This window comes from Nyctereutes procyonoides, unplaced genomic scaffold, assembly GCF_905146905.1.
Source record: "Nyctereutes procyonoides isolate TBG_1078 unplaced genomic scaffold, NYPRO_anot_genome, whole genome shotgun sequence".
In the NCBI taxonomy this organism is placed as follows: domain Eukaryota; kingdom Metazoa; phylum Chordata; class Mammalia; order Carnivora; family Canidae; genus Nyctereutes; species Nyctereutes procyonoides.
In genome coordinates, this window is record NW_026575125.1 from 114,893,825 (window position 1) to 114,915,616 (window position 21,792).

At 43.2% G+C, this 21,792-nt stretch overlaps 1 protein-coding gene across 1 annotated transcript in view; it reads left to right on the top strand.

The window, feature by feature from the left end:
• The window catches only part of AFF2 (ALF transcription elongation factor 2), a 316,910-nt gene that overhangs the window by 236,658 nt on the left and 58,460 nt on the right, over window positions 1–21,792 (top strand). The gene's annotated exons all lie outside the window — the stretch shown is intronic.

The window sequence follows — 21,792 nt, forward strand, 5'->3', positions numbered from 1 at the left end:
ATCATCAGACCCTGCAGGCTGAGGTGCCAGGAATCTACTAATCATAGCTCCTATGCTAGAAGCACACCTTATTCATCTCTCTCCCACTCCCTAGAGATATAGGTCACTACCAATACTAGCTAAGTGAAGGTTTCACTTGCTTCAAGATGCATGAGTTTACTCAGCAAATTAGACAAGCTCACCACCCTGCTTTAAAGATAGGTGTGGGGGCACCTAGGTGGCTCAGCGGTTGAGCATCTGCCTTCTGCCCAAGGCATGATCCTGGGGTCCTGGGATCAAGTCCCATATCGGGCTCCCTGCATGGAGCCTGCTTCTCCCTCTGCCTGTGTCTCTGCCTCTCTCTCTCTCTCTCTCTCTCTCTCTCTCTGTCTCTCTCTCTCTCTCTCTCTCTCTCTCCTCTCTCTGTGTCTCTCATGAATAAATAAATAAAATCTTAGAAAAAACATAGGTGTGGATGTGTGTATGCACTCCCTACACATATGGACTACACTGCTCAGATATAGATCAAGCCTTGCCCATTTCCCCAAATGGATTTGACATGACTGAAACAAGATCATAGCGGAGGATGTTTAAAGGCGACAGAACCCCCTGCTGTTTCCTAGCACCGTGGAAACACCTGTTAACATGTACGCAGCAACTAGCAAAATGCTATGTGTTTTTAAATCCACCCAAATGAGGGCTGGCCTACAGTGACAGAGATGCAGGGACGCCGTTGTACAAAGCCTGTTGGGAGATCAACTTGCAGACCACCGGTCACACACGTGTGACCTTCTTCTGCCGGCGCTTAGCAATGGGTGCTAAATCCTGGACTGAGGGTTTAACTTTTGAAAACTATCCCAAGATGGGGACTCAGAGCCTTGGCTTGAAAAAGTGGTCAGTAGGGAAATAAATATGCATATTGCTTCAAAATAAGAGTGATTTTCTCTTGTGGATACTGAATGCCCCCAAGAGGAGTTTTAAAGGCGTTGTGCAAGAGTGACAGCGTTGGACAACCACCCCATGCAAAATAGCGACTGCTCCCACATGTACCCTCACCATCCCCTTTGGCCTCCTTTTTTTTTTTCCACTTTAGCAGTTAATATACTGTATCTGTCTGTCAGATTCATCTGTGTAGTGAGCTGTCATCTCTGTTTTCAAGGGTCACTTCCCACAAGAATGTAAAGTCCATATGGGTGTGAACTTTGTACACGCCACTGTAACCCTAGCACCTGAACAGTATCTGGCATGCAGTAGGATCTCAATATTTGTTGAATGAATGAGTGCAGGTATCTTGGGAGGGGGACTTTGAAGTTCAGCCATCCGAGTTCGGTAGGTGTATGAGTTTGGTTTTAGAGTAAGCCTGTTTCGCACAGCCCTGTGGACAATTGCTGAACTCCTCACTCACCCTCACGTGCGTTACTAACTTTTTCTGGAAAGGAACCAAGCTTTCTTTTAAAATAGTCTGTGTTCCATACTGGATTAACTCTGAGGCATTTTAAAGTTCCAGTTCCTGTCTTGACAGCGCTGGAATTTCTCCTCACAGATGATTCGTTCCTCTGGTCTATACCCACCTTCCAACTCAGGATATATTCCCTCTCTTAATTTTGAAGGGAAGGCACAGGGGTAAAGATGTTGGCTTTCCTATGAGTTGGGGTTATGCGTGGGTGGTTGCATGAGAGGTCATTAAGCATTTTCAAGAATGACAGAAAGCACATTTTTTGTCACTGTGGGACAAGTAATCAGAAAGGTTATTAAGCGAACAGCTGACAACACATGCTATTTCCTATTTTTGAAAGGCCACTCTGATGCTCAGAAATTAGCGGGATGGGACACAGAGCAGCCAGTAGCAAAACACCCGCACTTGCCCTCTGCCTACTGCTGGGGAGTCTGAGAAGCCCCCGATCTCTTCTTCCTCCTTCCCATCATACTTCACCATCAGAGCATGAAGAAGTTTCCAGTAACTCCCCATGGGCCGATTGTCCCAGGAGCTGGATGGCTCTGCTGGTCTTTCAGCAGGGCTTGATACACAGAGTCACAGACATTTTCAGCCACGAGGGTTTAGGCAGTAACTCCAAGGAATGGTAAAAGTAAACATGCTTTCTTTTACTTGTTATTGTCATGAATATGTAAGTGCTGTAATTGAGTCCTTTGGTCACATCTCCATGACAGGCTTGAAAAAATTTCCCTCACTTTATATCGATGTGTATGAAAAAAAAAGAGAGAGAGAGAGAAGAAAAGAAAAGAAAAGAAACAAGACCAGGTTTCAGGAAATAACACTGCTCCAAGGTTAATTTTGCCTCATACAGCATTTCCTAGAATTGAATTGCCTGATCTCCTCCCTCGGGGATTGCTCTTATGCTTGCAATAATCGAGGCTGATTTTATTGGAAAATCACCTCTGGATGAGGAACGTACTCCAGAGGAAACTTTGTACGGGGCAGGCTATTTTCTGGTGCCAGTGGCACGCTATCCAGGCCCATGCTGTTCGGGTTCCTGATCTTTCTGTTCTTTAGGCAGCACGTTCAGTAGCAAGCCTTCAGGAAGAGTAGAATAACTAGACATATTAGGGAAATTTACTTTGAATTGTGTTGGGGACTTACTGGCTAACAAGTCGGTAATCAAACTGTAGCTTTTAATATGCACATGAAATGTTTTACTAGTTGTGGCCGGACTCACTGTAGTTTTACTTCACCTACTTACCATAAAACCATTTTGTGTCATGATTTAAGTCCTCAAAGATTCTGGGTGCATGTCAGGGGAGAATTATGGAGGGTAGGATAAGGGGGAGAGGGGGGTGATGCTGCATATTAAAACTGACATGCCACCTTTGTAGGCATGGCTCATCTATCAGTCATTTCCTGCTTGTTGACTTTGTTAACTATAAGAAGGATCCAGAGTTGTCTGGATGGAGCAGTGCAGCACAACTAACCAGGAGGCCCCAATTCAGAAATGTATCCCAGCTCTCAGACTCCTCCCCCAAGTGGAAATTGAGAATATTATAGATGGAATATATGGAGCGTCTAGAACAGAAGCAGGGAAGGAGAAAACTGATAGGGAGGCCACACACCAGGAGACTCTGGTAACCCTGGGGTGACATTGACTCTGAAGGCTGAAGGAAAGGTCCTTGAAAGCTGATTTGATTCATGAAGACAGAAGAGTTGGGTGGAGGAAGCCAGAAAGAATAGTCTAATGTGCAAGAGAAAGAAGCAGAGCAGAGGGAATACTCCTCTCCCAAGAGGCAGTAGTCCTCCAGTTTCTAAGGCAAAACCTACAGTAGGTAGGAGAGAGATAATTCCCCCTATTGTGCTGCCATTAATTGTCTCCATGCTTGGGCCACTCATCGGAGCACAGGAAAACTTGATCAGGGGCGATGGGCTTAATGCCTACTGCTGGGTTTGAAATCATTCAGACACTCAGTGTAGAAGCCAAACTGCTGGTGTGTGCTGACTGGTTGGCACCCTTCTTTTATGAGTTTTGTGCCCAGATTATTACTATTATTTACTTTAACCAAGAGAGGAAAAGTAAAACGATTCCCATGATCCAACAGGCACACAAAGCTTTTTGAGTCCCGATGTCAGTGGCATATGGCTTAGTAGTTGGGTTTCCAGCAATCAAGGAAAAAACCTTGTGCAATATTACGGGAGCTGAGTTCCCCAGTGGGCAAAACAGAGATGATTAGATATATTGAGTTTTTTGTGTCATTCAAAGAAAGCAGAATCTCATACACGTTGGTGTTAGCTTCCCCTCACTTCATTTCAATTTTCAATAACCAGTGTCATCACATGTAACAGTTTCTTTGTAATGAAACTTCATGTCGAATTGGATTTGTCTTTCAGGTGAAAGTATATTGTGAAACCCCCTGAAATCTGATTTTTCAAATAACCTTTACTGCCACAAAAATCATAAATATAACTCAAATTCTCCCCAAACAAGAATAATGCGGCCAATGAATGATAAAAACAAAATCTCTGTGTTTGAAAAAAAAAAAGTTATATTTCTGCTTTTGACTTTTGACAGGCCTGGGGAAAGCAGTGTTCCAGTTAATCAAAATGATTTGGTTAACAGAACTATCAGATGTAGAGAAGATGATTTTCAAGGAATTAGGAGAGAGTGAATGCCCTTGATAAGAAACAGTGCCAGGTATAATCTAATCCTCCTTCGATGGCTCGGCCACAAACAGTTGACTAACAGGGGTAGGCACTCAGTTACCAACAGTGAGCACCTAGAACTTCCAAATAACCAAGATTCCTGTGCAGACAGCACAATGAGAACTATTCGTAGTGTCCTCTCATAAAAACCACCAGAGATAACAAGGGTCAGCAAAGGTGTGGAGAAAAGGGAGTCTCGTGCACTGTTGTTGAGAGTGTACATTAGTGCAGCCGCTATGAAAACCAGCATAGAGGGTGCTCAGAAAATTCAAATGGGAACTACTATATGATCCAGAGATCCCACTGCTGGAAACAGAGCTGAAGGCAATGAAGTCACCATCTCAAAGAGCTAGCTGCACCCCTGTGTTCATTGTAGCATTCTTCACCATAGCCAAGACATGAGATGAATGAGTAAAGAAAATGTGATATATAATGGAATATTATTCACACACACACACACACACACACACACACACACACACACCAGAAGGAAATCCTGCCATTTGCAGCAACATGGATGAATCCTGAGGGGATTATACTAAGTGAAGTAAGACAGAGAAAGGCAAATACCGTGTGATCTCACTTATATATTTGGAATCTAATAAAACCCAGAGTCATAGAAACAGAATAGATTGGTACTTGCCGGGGGACAGGGCGTGGGGAAAGGGTGAAGGTGGTCAAAAGGTACAAACTTCCACTTATAAGATGAATAATTTCTGGGGACCTGATGCACAGCATGGCGACTATAGTTAATAATGCTGTATTGTATACCTGACAGTCGTTAAAAAGAGTAGATTTTTTAAAAGATTTTATTTATTTATTCATGAGAGACACAGAAGGAGAAACAGACAGAGACCTAAGCAGAGGGAGAAGCAGGCTCCATGCAAGGAGCCCAATGTGGGACTCGATCTTGGGATCACACCCTGAACCAAAGGTAGACACTCAACCACTGAGCCATCCAAGCGCCCCTAAAAGAGTAGATCTTAAAAGTTCTCACCACATACACACAAATGGTAACTATGTGAGGTGATGAATGTGTTAACTGAACTTATTGGAGTATTCATTTTGCAATATAGTCTATCAAATCATCATGTACACCCTAAACTTACACCACATCATATATCAATTTTATCTTGATAAAGAAGGGACAAAGTTCTAGGTGCTTAGATGTGATAATAACCAGTCTGATTTCCTAAAAGTATCCAGTTCTGTTCCTGGATTTCATAGTTTGTTAAATCACCCCTTTGCTCTACCTCCTTCCTCCCACCTCAAGAAAGCCATAGTCAGTCTCACAGTGATGGGAAAAACTTTCCGGTGATATCCGTACAATACTCCAATGTCCAGAAAAGTCAGGTATCACCTCCACCATTTGTATGCTCATTCTTAAACATGAAAAAAATTGAATTTGGGTGGTTTTGTGATAGACTGTACAAGGCAGAACTTCCCCACCACTACTCAGTGGCATAGATGACAGAAATGCTGATATATTGATCCTTGTAATCCTTGGGGTGGCAGGGCCCAGGAGCCATGGAGTCTGTTGATTGCAAACCATACCATCCTTTTGTGGACCAAGATGTGGAAAAGGTCAGGAAACGCTATTCTAAGGATTTGAGTGTTGTGCCTACATGTTCATATTTTTAAAGTTTAACTTCAAGATCATGATTCTCTCTTCCTTCGGCTAATTTGATGGGCTAAATTAGCTTTTCCCCAAAGTGTAGTCTTTGGAGAGTGTCTTAAAGGATGTTAATAGGTTATTCAGGAGACAAAACAAGTATTTGTACATGGGTGTATGTGTGTGGTGAAGAATTGTGAAATAAGTATGGGAAATGCTGGGTTAAAAAAGTTTTCTCCTAAGGTTGACTTTGAGCCCTTAATGTTCTAATGTATGTTGTGCATCTCTGTGAGGGGGAAATGTAGTTTACTGCAGTGCTTCCCAAGCTCGTTTGACCTAGAAGGCTTTTGGCTATGGAATCTCACAATCTACTTTGAGATATGCTGCAGTAGGTAAAGCTGGATTGCATTAATGATGTCAACTCAGTAGCAAAGTAATTTCACTTGAGGACAGCCCCATGAGCCAGAAACAGAAGTCTCTGTAGCCAACCTACCGTTGGTATATGGAGTTCCTGGGACATAACCTAGAAGGTTCACCAGTCTGCCAAGGAGGCCTCTAAAGAGGCCACTAGTCTGAATCAGTAGCCAGTGGTCCTGAACAGAGTCTTGAAGCCAGGGCCACACTGTAAGCAGATCACGTGAACTAGAAAATTGGAGTTATGGTCTAATGAGTTCACTAAATATGAATACCCATGTCATCTAGATCAGCATCCCCTGTAATGTCTGTCTCCTCTCTTAAAACTTTCTTCACTGTAGCCATAGAAAGTGGAATTTTTGAGGTGATAATACAATCTTTTAAACAGCTATTTTGAGATATGCTCCACATAACATACAATTTAATGATTTATGGCATACTCTTCAGTGGGTTTTAGTGTATTTTCAGATTTGCGCGACAATCAGCACAATCGATTTTAGAACATTTCCATCACCCTGGAAGGAAACCCTGAGCCCATTGAGCCATCACTCCCCATTCTTCCCTCCACGCAGCCCTTACCACTCTGTCTATGGATTTGTCTATTCTTGGCATCCCATATAAGTGTGCTCTTATGTGTCTGGTTTCTCTCACTTAGCATAATGGTTTCAAGGTGAAGGGCAAGGGGCATGAATCAGTACTTCATTCCTCTTTATGGCTGAATAATATTGTTCCATCTTATGGATAGACCACATCATGTATGTCCATTTGTCAACTGATAGGCATTTAAGTTGTTTTCACCTCTTGTCTATTGTGTGCAACGTGGCTGTGAACATGGGTGCACAAGTTTTTGTGTGAACATATGTTGTTCAGCTCTTTTAGGTATATACTTAAGAGTGGAGTTGCTGAGTCATATGGTAACTCTGTGTTCAGCCTTTTGAGATCATGCCAGACTGTGTTCTAGACTGGCTGTTCCATTTACATTCTCACCAGCAGTATATGAGGCTTCCCATTTTTTTGACAACATCACCCACACTGGTTATTATCTGTCTTTTGATTATGGCCATCCTAGTAAGTGTGAAGAGAGAACTCATTGTGGTTTTGATTCACATTTACCTGATGACTAATGATGTTAAGCACCTTTTCATGTGCTTAGAGCCAATTTTGTATCTTTGGAGAAATATTTATTCAGGTCCTGTGTTTTTTATTATTTATTTGTAATAATTCTTTATATATCCCAGCTACAAGTCCCTTATCAGGCATATGATATGCAAAAGAGTTTTCATTCTTAGGCCTTATTTTTAACTTTTTGATCCATTTTTTTAATATTTTATTTATTCACTCATGAGAGACACAGAGAGAGAGGCAGAGACACAAGCAGAGGGAGAAGCAGGCTCCATGTAGGGAGCCCGACATGGGACTCGATCCCAGGACTCCAGAATCATGCCCCGGGCCGAAGGCAGGCACTTAACTGCTGAGCCACCCAGGGATCCCCAAATTTTTTGATCCATTTTGAGTTGATCTCTATGTATGGTCTGAGGTGAAGGTCCAACTTCATTCTTTTGCATATAGAAATCCAGTTGTCCCAGCATCATTTGTTGAAAAGACTATTACTCATTCCCTATTGAATTATCTTGAGGCCATTGTCAAAAGTCAGTTGATCATAAATGTGAGAGTTTACTGCTGGGCCTTATTTCTGTTCCATTGATCTATATATCTATTCTTACTTTAATACCACACCATCTTGATTACTGTAGCTTTGTAGTAGATTTTGAAATTGACAACGGAGATTCCTCCAACTTTTTTCATTTCCAAGGTTGCTTTGACTCTTCTGGGTCCCAATTAATACATTTTTAAATTTCACTTTACTTCTGTAGACACCACCTCTTAGTTTAGAAGGCAACCCCTGAGCCAGTATTTGGACTTCACATATGGGACACGAAGACAAAAAGCCTTAGCTCGGTGTAGAAGTGTGTATTTCCAATTCTGAATTTAAGAGCCCCAAGAGAATGGGATTGGGAATTAGGCCTCACAACTTTCCAAAAGTCTCAACCTGGGTGGAATCAAGGTTCTCTCCAAATCTGTGTGTTTTCCCTCATGAATCACCGTGATTGCGATTTTTCTTACAACCATGCTGGAGGCTGTGATTCCCCAGAGCATCCATTATGCGTGAGACCAACTAGTTGACTCTGACTAGGAATGTCACCAAGAAAAGGGGAAAGCCTTCCCTTTTTTTATATTCCAAATATACTGAGGAAGAATTTAATAGTATTTTAAATATATTGGAGATATTACAACTAAAAGTAAATTATGACTTGATATTTAATGCTTAGAATAAAACAACTACGTCATGTGAATCCTTCTCAAAAGCGTCTAACATCTTATGGCTTGGTAAGCTGGTGTGAAATATGAATGGTGTTCTTCAATTCCATAAACTGATTCATTCTACTTACAAAACAGGGGGGCGGTGTGGCTATTGTATCACATAGCCAAGGCTTCGCAGTCTGTGTTCTTACTTCTTGGCAGTTTTCTGTAATTTTATGAAACATTTTAATATGACAAAGTCACTTCAATTACACAGTCATTATAAGTTTTGCCAAGGTTGAGTATGGATTGTTTTGTGTTCATTAGAGCACAAAATTAGAATTTTCATTGCTGCAACTGTAAACACTGTTTTTGGCTCAAAGGAATCAAGCGTTTTCTCATAAAATCTTGGATAGCTGATAATTGGTATTTTTGCCATTTTTCAGCATCTTTTAATTTTTTGAAACTATTTGCTGTTTTCCCTCTTTTGGTCTATTTCAGGAAGTTGAATAAGTGATTCTCTCCCAAATGGATGGTACTGCATGCAGTGCAAGAACTGCTGGGCACAGAGAGAGCGGTCCCCAGAGTCAGGAGAAAGAGAATAAATTATTTCTTTTATTTTCTCAGCTTTAGTTGGCCCAAAGTCTGGCAGTTAGACCTGAGTAAGTCTGGAAAAACCATCTGGCACACCTACATCTGTTCTCACATTTGCCAATCAGGATTTATCAAAAATCAATGGCTCAAAAACATGAAGCCCTTAAGAGGTGCTAATTTGTGGCTAAAGAATAATTCAAATGCTGCACCATTTGGTCCTCATGGATTATAGTTTGGTTTTGGGGAACTGAGTGAATCTGCTTTATCTTACTCTCTTACGTTCCCTGGAAAAAGAAGAAAACAGTGAAAAGTAGTTCACATCTGAGGACTTTCTTTTCCCTCCCTTTGTCTCTTCAGATACTGGAATGATTTTGCCAATGGGGTTTAGACACCTCAGTGCTATTCATTAATGGGCAGCCAGACATCCCTACTCATTTCCCAGTTATTAGGATGTTCTCAGCAAAACACCAACACTTGATTCTTTCTTTTTTTTTAGATTTTATTTATTTATTCATTGGAGAGATGTTAAGAGACAGAGAGAGAGTACGGGGAGGGACAGAGAAAGAGGGAGAGAGAGAATCCTCAAGCAGACTCCCTGCTGAGCACGGAGCTCAATGTGGCTCGATCTCACAACCCCAAGATCATGACCTGAGCCACAATCAAGAGTCGGACACTCAACCAACGGAGCCATCCAGGCTCCCCACCAACACTTGATTCTGAATCATTGGCCACTTACCATCTCTGTTCTCCAACCTTCTGCCTGCCACTCAGAGTCAGTCATCTATGAAGAACCCTCCCATCCTCTTCCCTCCCTACCAGCAAAAGGGAGAGGGCATTCATTATTCATTACAATGCTTCCTCTTGGCCAAGGTATATTCTCTTGCTTCAAACTCAGAACAGCTCATTGGCTTGCGGAGATCCAACAGCCACGGGCGGAGGAACAAGTTTATTATGGAAAGCACATGACTCTGCCAGATTTCACTGACAGATTTTAAAGCCGGAGCAAGCAATTGGCTGGCACTCTTTGTGCATTAATGTCCTTTGGCCCTCACCATGCTCATTGTTACACAGGTGCCCCTTATAAAGCACAGAGACGTTTCTAAGATAATGAAACAAATAATGCCATTCACATACCAGCAACTATGGGGAGTTTATGCCTCAAAACCAAATCTGTACCACGACGGCCCATATGTAATAGATGAAATTATGGTTTGATACAATTATAGATTGCTTTTATCCGACCTTGTAGACTTGATGATTCAGTGGTTTACTTTTGTACTTTATGTGGCTGTATGCCTGGCACAAGGGGTTTTGTCGCTGAATTGCCAAAAGCACCTGGTTAAAAGGTGATTTCTTGACAAATAAATGACTTCCGAGGTCCAGCTTTATGGTGCAAGAGCTAAGTGCATGAATATTAAACTCTACTACTGTTTGCTAAAATTTGGAAACTGAAACACAGCAAACCATGTCTAACTTACTAGTAAGTAAAAACAAAGCATGTGTGACAGATCAAATATGGGCATGTGTTAAAAATCGCAGTGTGCATTAGCAGAGTTGAATGGGGTCCCACAGATAGAGCATAGGGAATCGAAAAATACTTCAACTCCTAGGAAAACACATGATTATTTGCTTTGTAGGATGTATATAGCCTCTGCCTAGAAGGATTTTATTCTCTGCCAGGGAGTCTGCCATGTACCAAACACTCCCTGTCGCAGGGTCCCAAATCACTTTCTAAAGCCAACCAGAAGCTTCTCTGTCGGCACGTGTTTATGAGGCTGTTATCTAGCCCTTAGAGGGAAGAGGACCGTCTGCATGGATTTGTTACAGAAAAAGGAGGTTAGGGGTGATTCTCTGGGCTGTTTATCTGTCATGGAGAAAATGGAATATGTCAAAAGGGAGCCACAGCTTAGACTTTGGCAATTGCCAGCAGCTAAATGGGTCTAATTATATTTAAGAGTTCAGCTCTATTGACGTAGATAGAATAACATTAGAAACGACCCCCCCATATTTTAGAGTTTTCTATAGAAAGTGAATTGAATCTCACCTTTCTATAGATGGCTGAGCCTCAAATCCTCTTAAGGTGGAAGGGCAACTGTGAGAACTCAAAACTGAAACTCTACTGCACACATTTTGATTTGCTTCAGGGACCTAATTAATGACCAACAACCATGATTAAACCCACCAGCTAATGAAATGAGAATAGTGAGAGTTGCAAAAAAGAAAGCAACAAACTAGCATGTGCATGTGCGTGCGTGTATGTGTTGTGTATGTGTACTTTTAGCAAGCATCGATTTCCTGTCACTGAAGACAAACATGTTTAGCTTCAGAGTTCTTACCTGTATGTCACGGCTCCCATCTAGATGAACAGTGCTTGATTTTTATGGGATCATGAAAATGGAGATAATTTGGACAGCTACTCCCTCACCCAGGAAAAGCATTCGGTATGATTTGATGTACTTGAATGGAAATGTGTTGAGCCTCTACTCTGCAAGACACTGTAGGGGATGCCAAAATGGGGGTGCCAACACCCGCCCACAGGGGCATTAGGGTTTCGTTGTGGGGTGTGGGGGTGAGTTCAGATACACAGATGCTTCTACTTCCAGATAGATGCCAACCTAAGTGTGATACAGAATCAATTTTTTAAATGTTAGAATTGAGCCAAGCCTCGCTCCCCCACCACACACACACACACATCCTGCTGGCAACAACAATCTTTTGGTAATGTGGGCTTGTGCAGCTCCCAATGAGGTCTAAAGTCTCTATGTTCTTCAGTTTTGTCAGATTTTACCAAGAGGATCTTCGTAGGTTACATATCACCCAACAACCCAGCCAGGTCTGCTTCAGAAGTGACACTTACACACCCAAATTTAACCATCGCACAGTGATAAGGAGATCGCTGTGATACTGGATTGAATCATTTTAACAATTTGCTTTTAAAAGCTGCTGTCCAGGGGGCACCTGGGTGGCTTAGTTGGTTAAGCATCTGTCTTCAGCTCACGTTATGATCCCAGGGTCTTGGATTGAGCCTTGCATAGGGCTCCCTGCTCAGGGGGGAGCCTGCTTCTCCATCTCCCTCTGCTGCCCCCGCCCCTGCTTATGCTCTCTTTCTCAAATAAATAAATAAAATCTCTTAAAAATAAAATAAAAACTGCTTTCAGTTGGCCTCCATTGCCCCCTGAATTGGAAAACAGAAACCACATGAGCTCTGTGGCTCTGAGCAGCTCTGATCCTGTCTAATCTATGAATCCATTCTGTTAATGTGTAGCTCCCTGTCATTGAGTAGCCATAGGGAGAAAGCTGAGAATATCTTGTTGTTTTATTCCAATTTTTTTAAGTAGGCCACACACTGGGCATGGAGCTCAGTGCAGGGCTTAAACTCACAACCCTGAGCTCAACACCTGAGTGGAGATCAAGAGTTGGATGATTGACTGAACCGCCCAGGCAAATTTGAAAGATAGCTTCATAAGGACATGTGGTTATCATCTCTATGTTTAGAGGAAATTAGAAAAAATCGAAAAATAACTTGAACCTTTTAATCAATTTCCACAGTCAGCATCTAGCACACAGTAGGCATTTAATATTTGTTTCAATGAATGGATGCAAGAAATAATGAAGGCAACCTCAACCTTTGGAACAGCACCTCTGCAGTGTGTCACATGCGCACACTTGTCCCAAGGGATGCTAGCGGTCACTTCTACAGCACAATTCTGGCTGTTGGCCCTGGGACCAGGAGTCCCAGCCCTCTATGTGAGGCTTTCAGAGAGTCCAGGTGATGGGAGGCATGGTGTGGTGACGTGAGGAGCACAGGCTGAAGTGTCAGTCCAAATCCCACTGCTGCCCCTTCCCCACCAAGTAGCTTTGGGCAGATTTGCCTCACTTCTTTTTGCCTCCTTCTCCTCATCTGGAAAATGAGGATAATGATAGAACCTGCTCCATAGGGTGCAACATAGAATGAATGTGCTGCTAATGCATAAGGCCCTCAGAATACCATAGCTATACAAGTGTCTGCCGTGATGTTGGTCCCTGTATCAGAAAGCCCACCGGCTGGGTTCTGTCACCAGAGCTCTGAACCTGGTGTCAGAAGACTAGGACTTGAAACCTGGCTAGCTTCGTGGCCTTGGGCAATTTCCTTAACTTTTGTCAGCCTTAGTTTCCTTATTTCTGAAATGGGATAATGCCTCCTCTAATGTGCATCAAAATCCCTGGCATATGGCTAGTGCTCGATAAACATCTGCTGAGTCTGCTGGATGCAGGTTCTTAGAGCAGTTGCCACGAAAACAAGCCACAGTTCAGCCTATCAGATATTTCTAGTATTTTCCTGGCCCTGTCTGGCAGCTCTCCTGCTTCCCATGTTCTGTGCATTATGCAAAGAGTGAGTCCAGAGATGGGGAGGCATCAGGGCTGTCCTGGAAGTTCCATTTGAATTCTAAGCCTGCTATGTCATAAAAGAAAATAACAAAGTATGTGTTGGGTGTCCTCTGCCAAAAGCAGCCTCGCCACATCAAAGCCTGACAATCCTACTTATTCAGGCTCTTCTGAAATGAGAAGGCTGGATAGAAACTCCCCTACTCTGCATCACACTGGTTACATGAGCTCCCTGCTACTAACACTATCCAAATGGGGCTGTAGCTCAGGAGGGAGACACACACACACACACACACACACACACACTCACACATACACACACACTCCAAGTCACATCACCTTTCCTATGCAAAGCAGAAAGTCCTTAAAGTTCGTATGAGTGGCTTTTGTTGAGTATCTGTGGGGAAATCAGTTTCATTGCAGAGCTGAGGTGTAAGCGGCCTGAATGCCATCGTTTCTAAATGAAGATAGAGCATATGGAGAACACAGAGTGGAATTTATGGCTCATCATTATAGAGGCTACGTTGGAGCGTCCGTCTTGCTGGTGTTCACAGCAATCTGCTCTCTCTCACATCAAAGCATGACCAAGTGGCAGTGACCTCCCCACTATTTCCCTGGCAGTGAACCTGGCCCACCCCGCTTCAGTCCATATTCATTGATTTTTGTCACTCAAATGGAAGCTCATTGGTGGATCTGCTTGGGTGACCTCTTAGAATAAAAGCCTCCACATCACGTGGAAAGCACAGCTTGGGACATCTTCCCTGATGCTCTCATTGAAAAGTATAGAAAACATTTGGCTGATGCCTTCCACCCAGCTCTGTTTCTTCCCTGATAATTTAAGATTCTCCAACCCTGACACCTAAGTCTTCATTTCCCACACTGGTTCTGTTTGAGTGGGGCTTGGTTTGTTTTTTGTTTTTTAAATGAATTCTAATTGTTGGTTTACCTTTTGGTGCCACTTCGACTAATGTTAGGATTTTTTTTTTTTGTATGCCAAAGACTTAGACTTTGAAGTTTGTCCAGAGAATTGATAGATTCTGGAAGGAAGAGAAACTAGGAACTTGAACATGGACATATAGTAATAACTACTGAATGCTGTGGCTGGAATTCTTGCATGAGAGGGAGTACGGCCAGGGCTGGGTTCAAGGCGGGAGCTATGTCTTGGCAGAGACCTGGCAGCAGCCAGACCAATGAGTTCCATCATTTTCCTCCTTCAGTAAGTAACTCAGGCCACCACAAATCGTTCTTCTCTTTCTATTTTTTTCTCTCGCTTTTGTCTCTTTCATCGTATTTTCTCTTTCCTCTTCACTCTGCACCCGCCTCCCTCTCTCTTACAGGTTTTCTCAGAATCCTCTTTCACTTCTTGCCAGGACTCACACTCAGCCTTGTTCTCATTACGCTGCAGCCCGCAGCATGTGCGCAAAGCCAAGTGAGGGCTGGACCAGAGGTGAGGGCCCTGCAGCTAGTCTCTTGCATTTGGTTATGATTTTGATCATAACTACACAGAGATTCGATCACAAGTCAAAGAGATACCTCGCATTCTGCGTCCCAGCCAGATGTTGGCTTCTTTGGTGGAGGGTCATGAAAAATGTTAATAACGAAAGCACTGCCAAACTCCCTACTTTAGAAGACTCAAACAAATGATATTACCATGTTTTTATGTATTCACTGTCAACCTGGCCTTCATTTGACCGTCACAGTATCGGGTAAGAATTTGCCAGTGTTCCAGTGCTATTGTCATGTGCTGAGTTTACAAAATGAATGCAAAGATGATTAGGGGTTCTCCTTGTCTTCCAGAACATTCATATGGTATCCAAAATCCCCTCAATGGAAGCCCTGTCTCTGCTTTTCATAAGCTTCCCACTCTGTTTAGATACAAGACTGTATCTTAAATATAAACCTATCATCAGGTTTAGCAAATCAATACCATAAGAGTGTGAAATGGTCCCCAGAACTCTCCACAAGGGCATTTCACAGTAAAAGCAATTGAAAAAGAAGCTGCAATGGAATATCTTATGAGATAGCCATTTAGATCACAAAAGGGCCATAAAAGTCACAAGCAGTTTGTGTGAAGCAAGGTTCATAATATAACCATACAGGACTTGCTAGGAAGAAAGAGGAAAATTGCAAACCAATTTGTGGTTATAGCTTTTTCTGTCAATTCTATTGGGATTTAAAACTTGTAAAAGGTAGAAACTTCTGCCAGCTTACATTATGTAGAGAGTGTGTGATAACTATAATCATAGCAGCCAAACAAACACCAATTATTTGAAGCCAATAAAGTCTTTATTAACTTCAAAGCAATTAGTGCTTCTTGGGTTCATTTAGCCACAGAATGGGAAGGTGCCACCCAAGATCATTTGTCAGTAACAAATTTGGGAGACATCCCAGGATGTTTCGTTTACATCTTTCTAAAATAGGTTTGCAAATGCTGGATGAATCGTTGTGAGACATAGTAGACAAAAGAACGGGCCTGCCTTTGAGAGCCCAGGCAGCCTCCAGGACTCCAAGGTGGTGCACAGAGGCAGCCTCAGGTGGCATTTCCGCTCTCAGACGCCTTCTCCATTGTTACGGTCTCTGCAGACCAGCCCACCTTCTGAAAGCAATTACGGCCATAATTACAGTCTATACTGAGCATCTGCTGGGCACCACCCAGTCTACAGGCATCTTCTCACCTCGGCTCAGCAATTCTGCAAGACCTTGTTCTCTTTCTGTATGATAAAGCTGAGGCTTAGAAAGGTTATGTAGTAGTAGCGAAGAACCCGACCCAGAGCTGCTTGGAGTCCCCACCCGGGATCTCGCCAGGACGTCAGGCTCTTCCTCCACTCGATGAGTCGGTTGATGGCCAGAGCCACACACCTTACACATTTTTTTTCCTTGGGTCACCCGTTGGCATTACCACGTCGAGATTTAATCTTCAAGTTCTCCCACGCTGGAGACAGGAGCTGACGGATCTCCTAGACATGCACCATTCTGCATTTCTTGTGCTAGCTCTAAATTAATCTCTCCAAACAGTAAGAAAACTAATTAGATTACCATTGCGAGTCTTTTAGCATGAATCTTTATGATTTGCTGTTGATTACAAGCTAATGCATAGCCAGTCTACCCAGGTCTTTATTTCCATCTGAGCAATAAAAGTAGTTTCTGGTTTCCCTTCAGTTAACATTTCTCTTTAAAGAGCACCACTCCATTGATGAAGATATATGAAATGATATCCCGTCTCTGCTGTACTCAATCCGATTTCTTCAAATAAATGAAAAGTAATACTGCCTCTTTTAATGTTATTAGAAAACCTGACTTCTCGTAATTATCTTTAGATCCTAATGTAGCTGATGCAAGAGTCCCCATGTTTTTGCGCCACTTGTGATTCGCCAAAGTACTTTTCTTCGTGTGGCAAAACGGATTCCACCAGGCGACCCTTGTCATCTGTCTCCATCTAGAGTAGCCTTTCTGAGACCAAAGAGAAATGTGTTTCTGTGTTTTGCAGAATCCACAGTCATCCTGATTCCATGACTGAAGGGTCCTTTCTGCAGATGGTTCACTGGTCTTCACTAAGCTAGAGGCCAGCCCAGAACCCAGGTGTCATTATTCCTTTGTCTCACCTATGAAACCAAAGATGAAACTTAGATTTGTAGGTAGTTCAGAAGAGTTCTGGAAGTTCCCAGCCAGGGCTCACAGCCAGCTTCTGGCAGACCCTACCCAGGAGTCTTGCCTGCCCAAGTGAACAAAGCAGGTGTGCGGCCACTGCCTTCGGTGTGCCATGCAGCATCACAGTCTCAGGCAGAGCTATGACATGAGAAGCCAGGTGTCAGACAGACTCAGGCCATCCTGGCACTGCCACGTGCTAGCATTATAGCCTTGAACTAGTCCAGTTTCCTTCAGGGGCATCAACTTCTTCATTGGTCAATGGGGATAATAATCTCTGTGCTGGGGAGTGGTGGGTGTCAGGGTCATGCAGAGCACTTGCCATCTCCACAATGAAATGGAACTAACAGGGGGCTAGCAGGGGAGCTCTGTGCCCCCAAGCCAGCCTGGACCACTGTGGCCTGTGTGGAGTCAGCTGTCCCAGAATTCCTTCTCCAGTTTAGAAACTGGTTCACCTCAAGTGGTCAGGGCCAATTAGTAGCTGGGCCCTGCCCATGAGTCAGCCTGTCTTCAAAGGCTCTGTCCTCCATCCCTTCACCACAGTCATCCTCGCATTCAGGTTTCAGTTGCATTGGTCCTAAGCCATGATGCACATCACAAATAAAGCAAGGACTCTGAGGCCTCCAGTGGAACTGGAAAAATGTCTGTCGTCTCACTCATCACTTACCCGCAGCTGATGGGTGCTGCCAGGGCACAGTGATCATGGTCTCACGGCCACTAACACAGTGCTGTTTCCATACATGCTGCTGGCCTACTTCAGATAGGGACTCAGGATGAGGGGTATTTCTGCAAGCTGCAAACGCCTCTGATTAATTAAGGGGTTTCATTCATTTCATTAAAGACGGAATACATTGTAAAAGTGGTTGTGCTACGACGATCATTTAAGAACTCCTATGCAAGCCGTGTTTGTGATGTACGTTCCAACACTGAGTTATGTCACACTATCTGCCTATTGCAGTGCATTGATATGTTAGATAATATCAGCTCTTAAGAGTGAAAAGAGAAAAAAATGTGTGAGGGTTATAATAGCCATCGTAACCTATTTATCAGGGTGGTACGTTTATAAATAGTACTTCTCCAATTAACTGGTAACCTTAGTCATTATATACACACAAATCATCCTGAGCAGGCATCTTCTCATTTGCAGGTCGTATACCACTTTTATCATCTATAATGACTGACATCGGTGAAATAAATTTATTAATGCCGACTCCAAAAGACAAAGGCAAATTATTTTGCTTTTCCTTGGGTTTGTAAATAAGACGAAGGTTGAAATGCATGTTATTCATTCTGCTCCAGGTGTAGCGTATCCACTTGGAGGGTGGTGGGGTTCTCTTTCCAAAAGTGCATCAGGAAGTCAAATCTTTTGACTGGCCGAGAGCATGTGAAGGATCAGCTCCAAACACCATCGTGGGAAGGACCCACTGCAGAAGGAAGCGAGTGGCCATCACAGCGCATTGGCCCATAAGTCCAACCATTCATGTCATTCCCCTGCTATTTATACGTAACTGGGGCTTTATTTCTATCTTTTTTGGTGTTGCTGCTGCTACTGCTGATATCAGAAAACATAACTTATGCCAATATCAGCCTCAGTATAGCAAATATGGCACAGAGTCCCCTGGGAACTCAGAGACTGGCACTCCCCCACCAAATCTGTCCCCAGCTCAGCATGTCCCTTTCCTCTACGGTCCCGGTCTGTTCTGAGTGAGAGGAATGGATGAGAAATTCTCCAAGTCCCACTCTGAAAACTTCCGCGTGGAATGCTAGAAGTTTGGATTTGCTTCTGAGGATAAATCCTGTGGAAGCAGCAGTACCACGCAGTTCACAATCGGGTGTGACCTGGGGCCACTTCATCTCCTAAGAATTTTCCAGATTAGAAACAAGCGCGAGGGATCCTTTTGGCTTCTTGGGGTTTCACAACAAACTGGAGGCTGTTCAGCGGCCACTACTCTTCTCCAGGTTTGGAAAGAAGGGGCAGTGGGCATCTACCAGTCTTTGTTGTTCCTGTCTACATAATAGGAAGGGCTCTGGAGTCCGGCAGTCCTGGATTTGATTAGTAGCTCTTCCAGTTACTAGCTGTGTGGTCTTAGGCAAGCTTTCTTCAGCTACCTGAGCCTCAGTGTCTGAGAAGCTGGATCCAGCTAGGTACCCTCTCAGGAGCCTTCCTTGCCCACCCCCAACATCAAACTTATCCACTCCTTCCCTCTAGTTGAGTCCAGCTGAGTTCCAGCACTCTTCTCATTTCTTTGGAGAATTACTGTAAGGCTAGCGGTGATTTATGTCAAGTACTCGGCTCCTGATACCGAATGGTTGCTCAGTAAACAGGCACTATTATTGATATTATGTTATTAGTGGTTTACTTTTCAGACATCGAATCCACCAACCTTACCTAATTCACAAAACACACACTTTGACACTTATTCCCATTCATTCACACATGAGATATTTAACCAGAGGCCAGGCACTGTTTTAGGAACTAGGGCCAGAGCAGGAAACAAAACAGTCCAAAGCTCTGCTCTAGAGAGATTTCTATCAGGTGTAGATAGACCGTAAACAACATACGGATATAATGATAAAATATGTTTCAAGGTGATACGTGTTATGGGGAGAATTCAGAGAAGAGCGCTAGAGAGAAATGGGGGTAGAGTTGCGATTTCAGGATGGTCAGGGAAGGCCTCGCTGAGAACTGGAATCTTGGGCAAAGACCTAAAGAAAATGAGGTAATGAGCCCCTCAGAGGTTTGAGGGAAGAGCATTCCAGGAAGAATAGCACATGAACAAACCCTGAAGCAGGCCGGTACCCACATACCTGGTGTGCCTGGAAACAGTAAAGAAGATAGTTCAGTTGCAGCAGAAGTACGTAAAGGTGAGAATGTTAGCAGAGGAGATCCGACTATTCTCTGGGAATCATTACATAAGAGATGGTAGGCCACTGGAAGATTTTGAGCAGAGGAGAGACCTGATCTGATTTCTGTCATAATAGGGTCACACTATGGGGGGGGGGCAGGGGCAGAAGCAGAGAGAACAGTAAGGAGACTATTGCCATAATCCAGCTGAGAATTGTGATGGCTTGGACAAGGGTAGGGGTGGTGAGGGTGGTGACAGGTGGATGGATTAGAGACATATTTTGAAGGGAGCGCAGATTACATTTACTGATGGGTTCACTGAATGCAGGAAAAAAAATACGGAAATGAAGAATGATTCCAAGATTTTTAACCTGAGCACTTGAGAAACAATACTATTGCTATTAACTGCATAATTTATTATAATTATTATCAACAGCCTGATAACAATGAGATCATACGGAAACATTTGAATTTTTTTTCCTGATAAATGAACCAGGAGAATGTTACTCACTTCCTATCTTTCTGATACTAATATTGAAGGGGAAATGTGCAGAATACATCAGGACATTTCTCTTAAGCCAGCAGCTCTGAGTTTGGATGTACATCAGAATCACCTATGAAGCTTATTAAGAAATCCAGATAAGGGATCCCTGGGTGGTGCAGCGGTTTAGCGCCTGCCTTTGGCCCAGGGTGCGATCCTGGAGACTCGGGATCGAATCCCACGTCGGGCTCCCGGTGCATGGAGCCTGCTTCTCCCTCTGCCTGTGTCTCTGCCTCTCTCTCTCTCTCTCTCTGTGACTATCATAAATAAATAAAAATTAAAAAAAAAAGAAATCCGGACAAGCGATCACCCCCTGAGATCTATGGAATCAGATTCTGTGCTTTAAGCATATGCACACATATACAAGGACACACGTCATGTTGTCACTGTTGGGTTTTTACAGCATTGAATTGGTCAGATGCCTGGTTTGTGGTCCATCACTAAGCAGCTTTTACAACAAAACAGCTGACTGTTTTAAATAAAATGTTTTCCTTCTCTGGGTTGTTTGCGCTCATCAGCTCCTGTCCACCACCAAAGCAAATTGGCCACAGCCGATCCTATCAAGGGAGGAGAGGTTAGGAGGTTGATTGACTCACTCACGTGACCTTTAGCTCACTGAACATACTACTGATTGGCTTCGGTTCCTCTTCTGACAATTGAGAGAGATGGATTCATAAATGCCCAGGGTCCTCTCTAGCTACAGGATTCTATGATACTATGATTCAGCTCTGTCATTATGAAATTGTTAGTAGAAGAAGGCCATTAAAATGGAGTTATTTACTAAACCAGAAACCCAACTGACAGTGATCGATATTTTATTTAAATCACATATGGGGATTAATCCCCAACCCCTGCAGGATAGCATAGTAGCAAGAGATCACAGCCCTTGGAATGAGATCTTTAAGCAAGTTGCTTCACTGCTTAAGCCTCCGTTTTCTCACATGTAAAAAAGTATCGAGTGGGCTTCCTGGCACAGGACCTGGCATGCTGTAGGAGCCTAATAAATGGTCATCGTCCTCATTACCATTGATATTAACTAAAGAATAATTTGTAAGCATTATGCATTTTCAATTGTTATTACAGAAGGCTGCAAATAATTTTGTGAAGGCATATGTTTAAAGATTTTAGTACTCGTTCTCCGATAGATCTTTCTGAAAAGACACATATGGATGAACGATTGGCAGAAATAGAGCAGAACTTTTCAAAATGTGTTCCGGCAAAACAAACAGAAAAACAAGCAAAAGGAGAGATTGTTGCTGCCTAACCTTTCACTGGCTGTAAGGCCTCGGACAAGTAACATATTAAGAACTCAGTAACAGGGATCCCTGGGTGGCGCAGTGGTTTGGCGC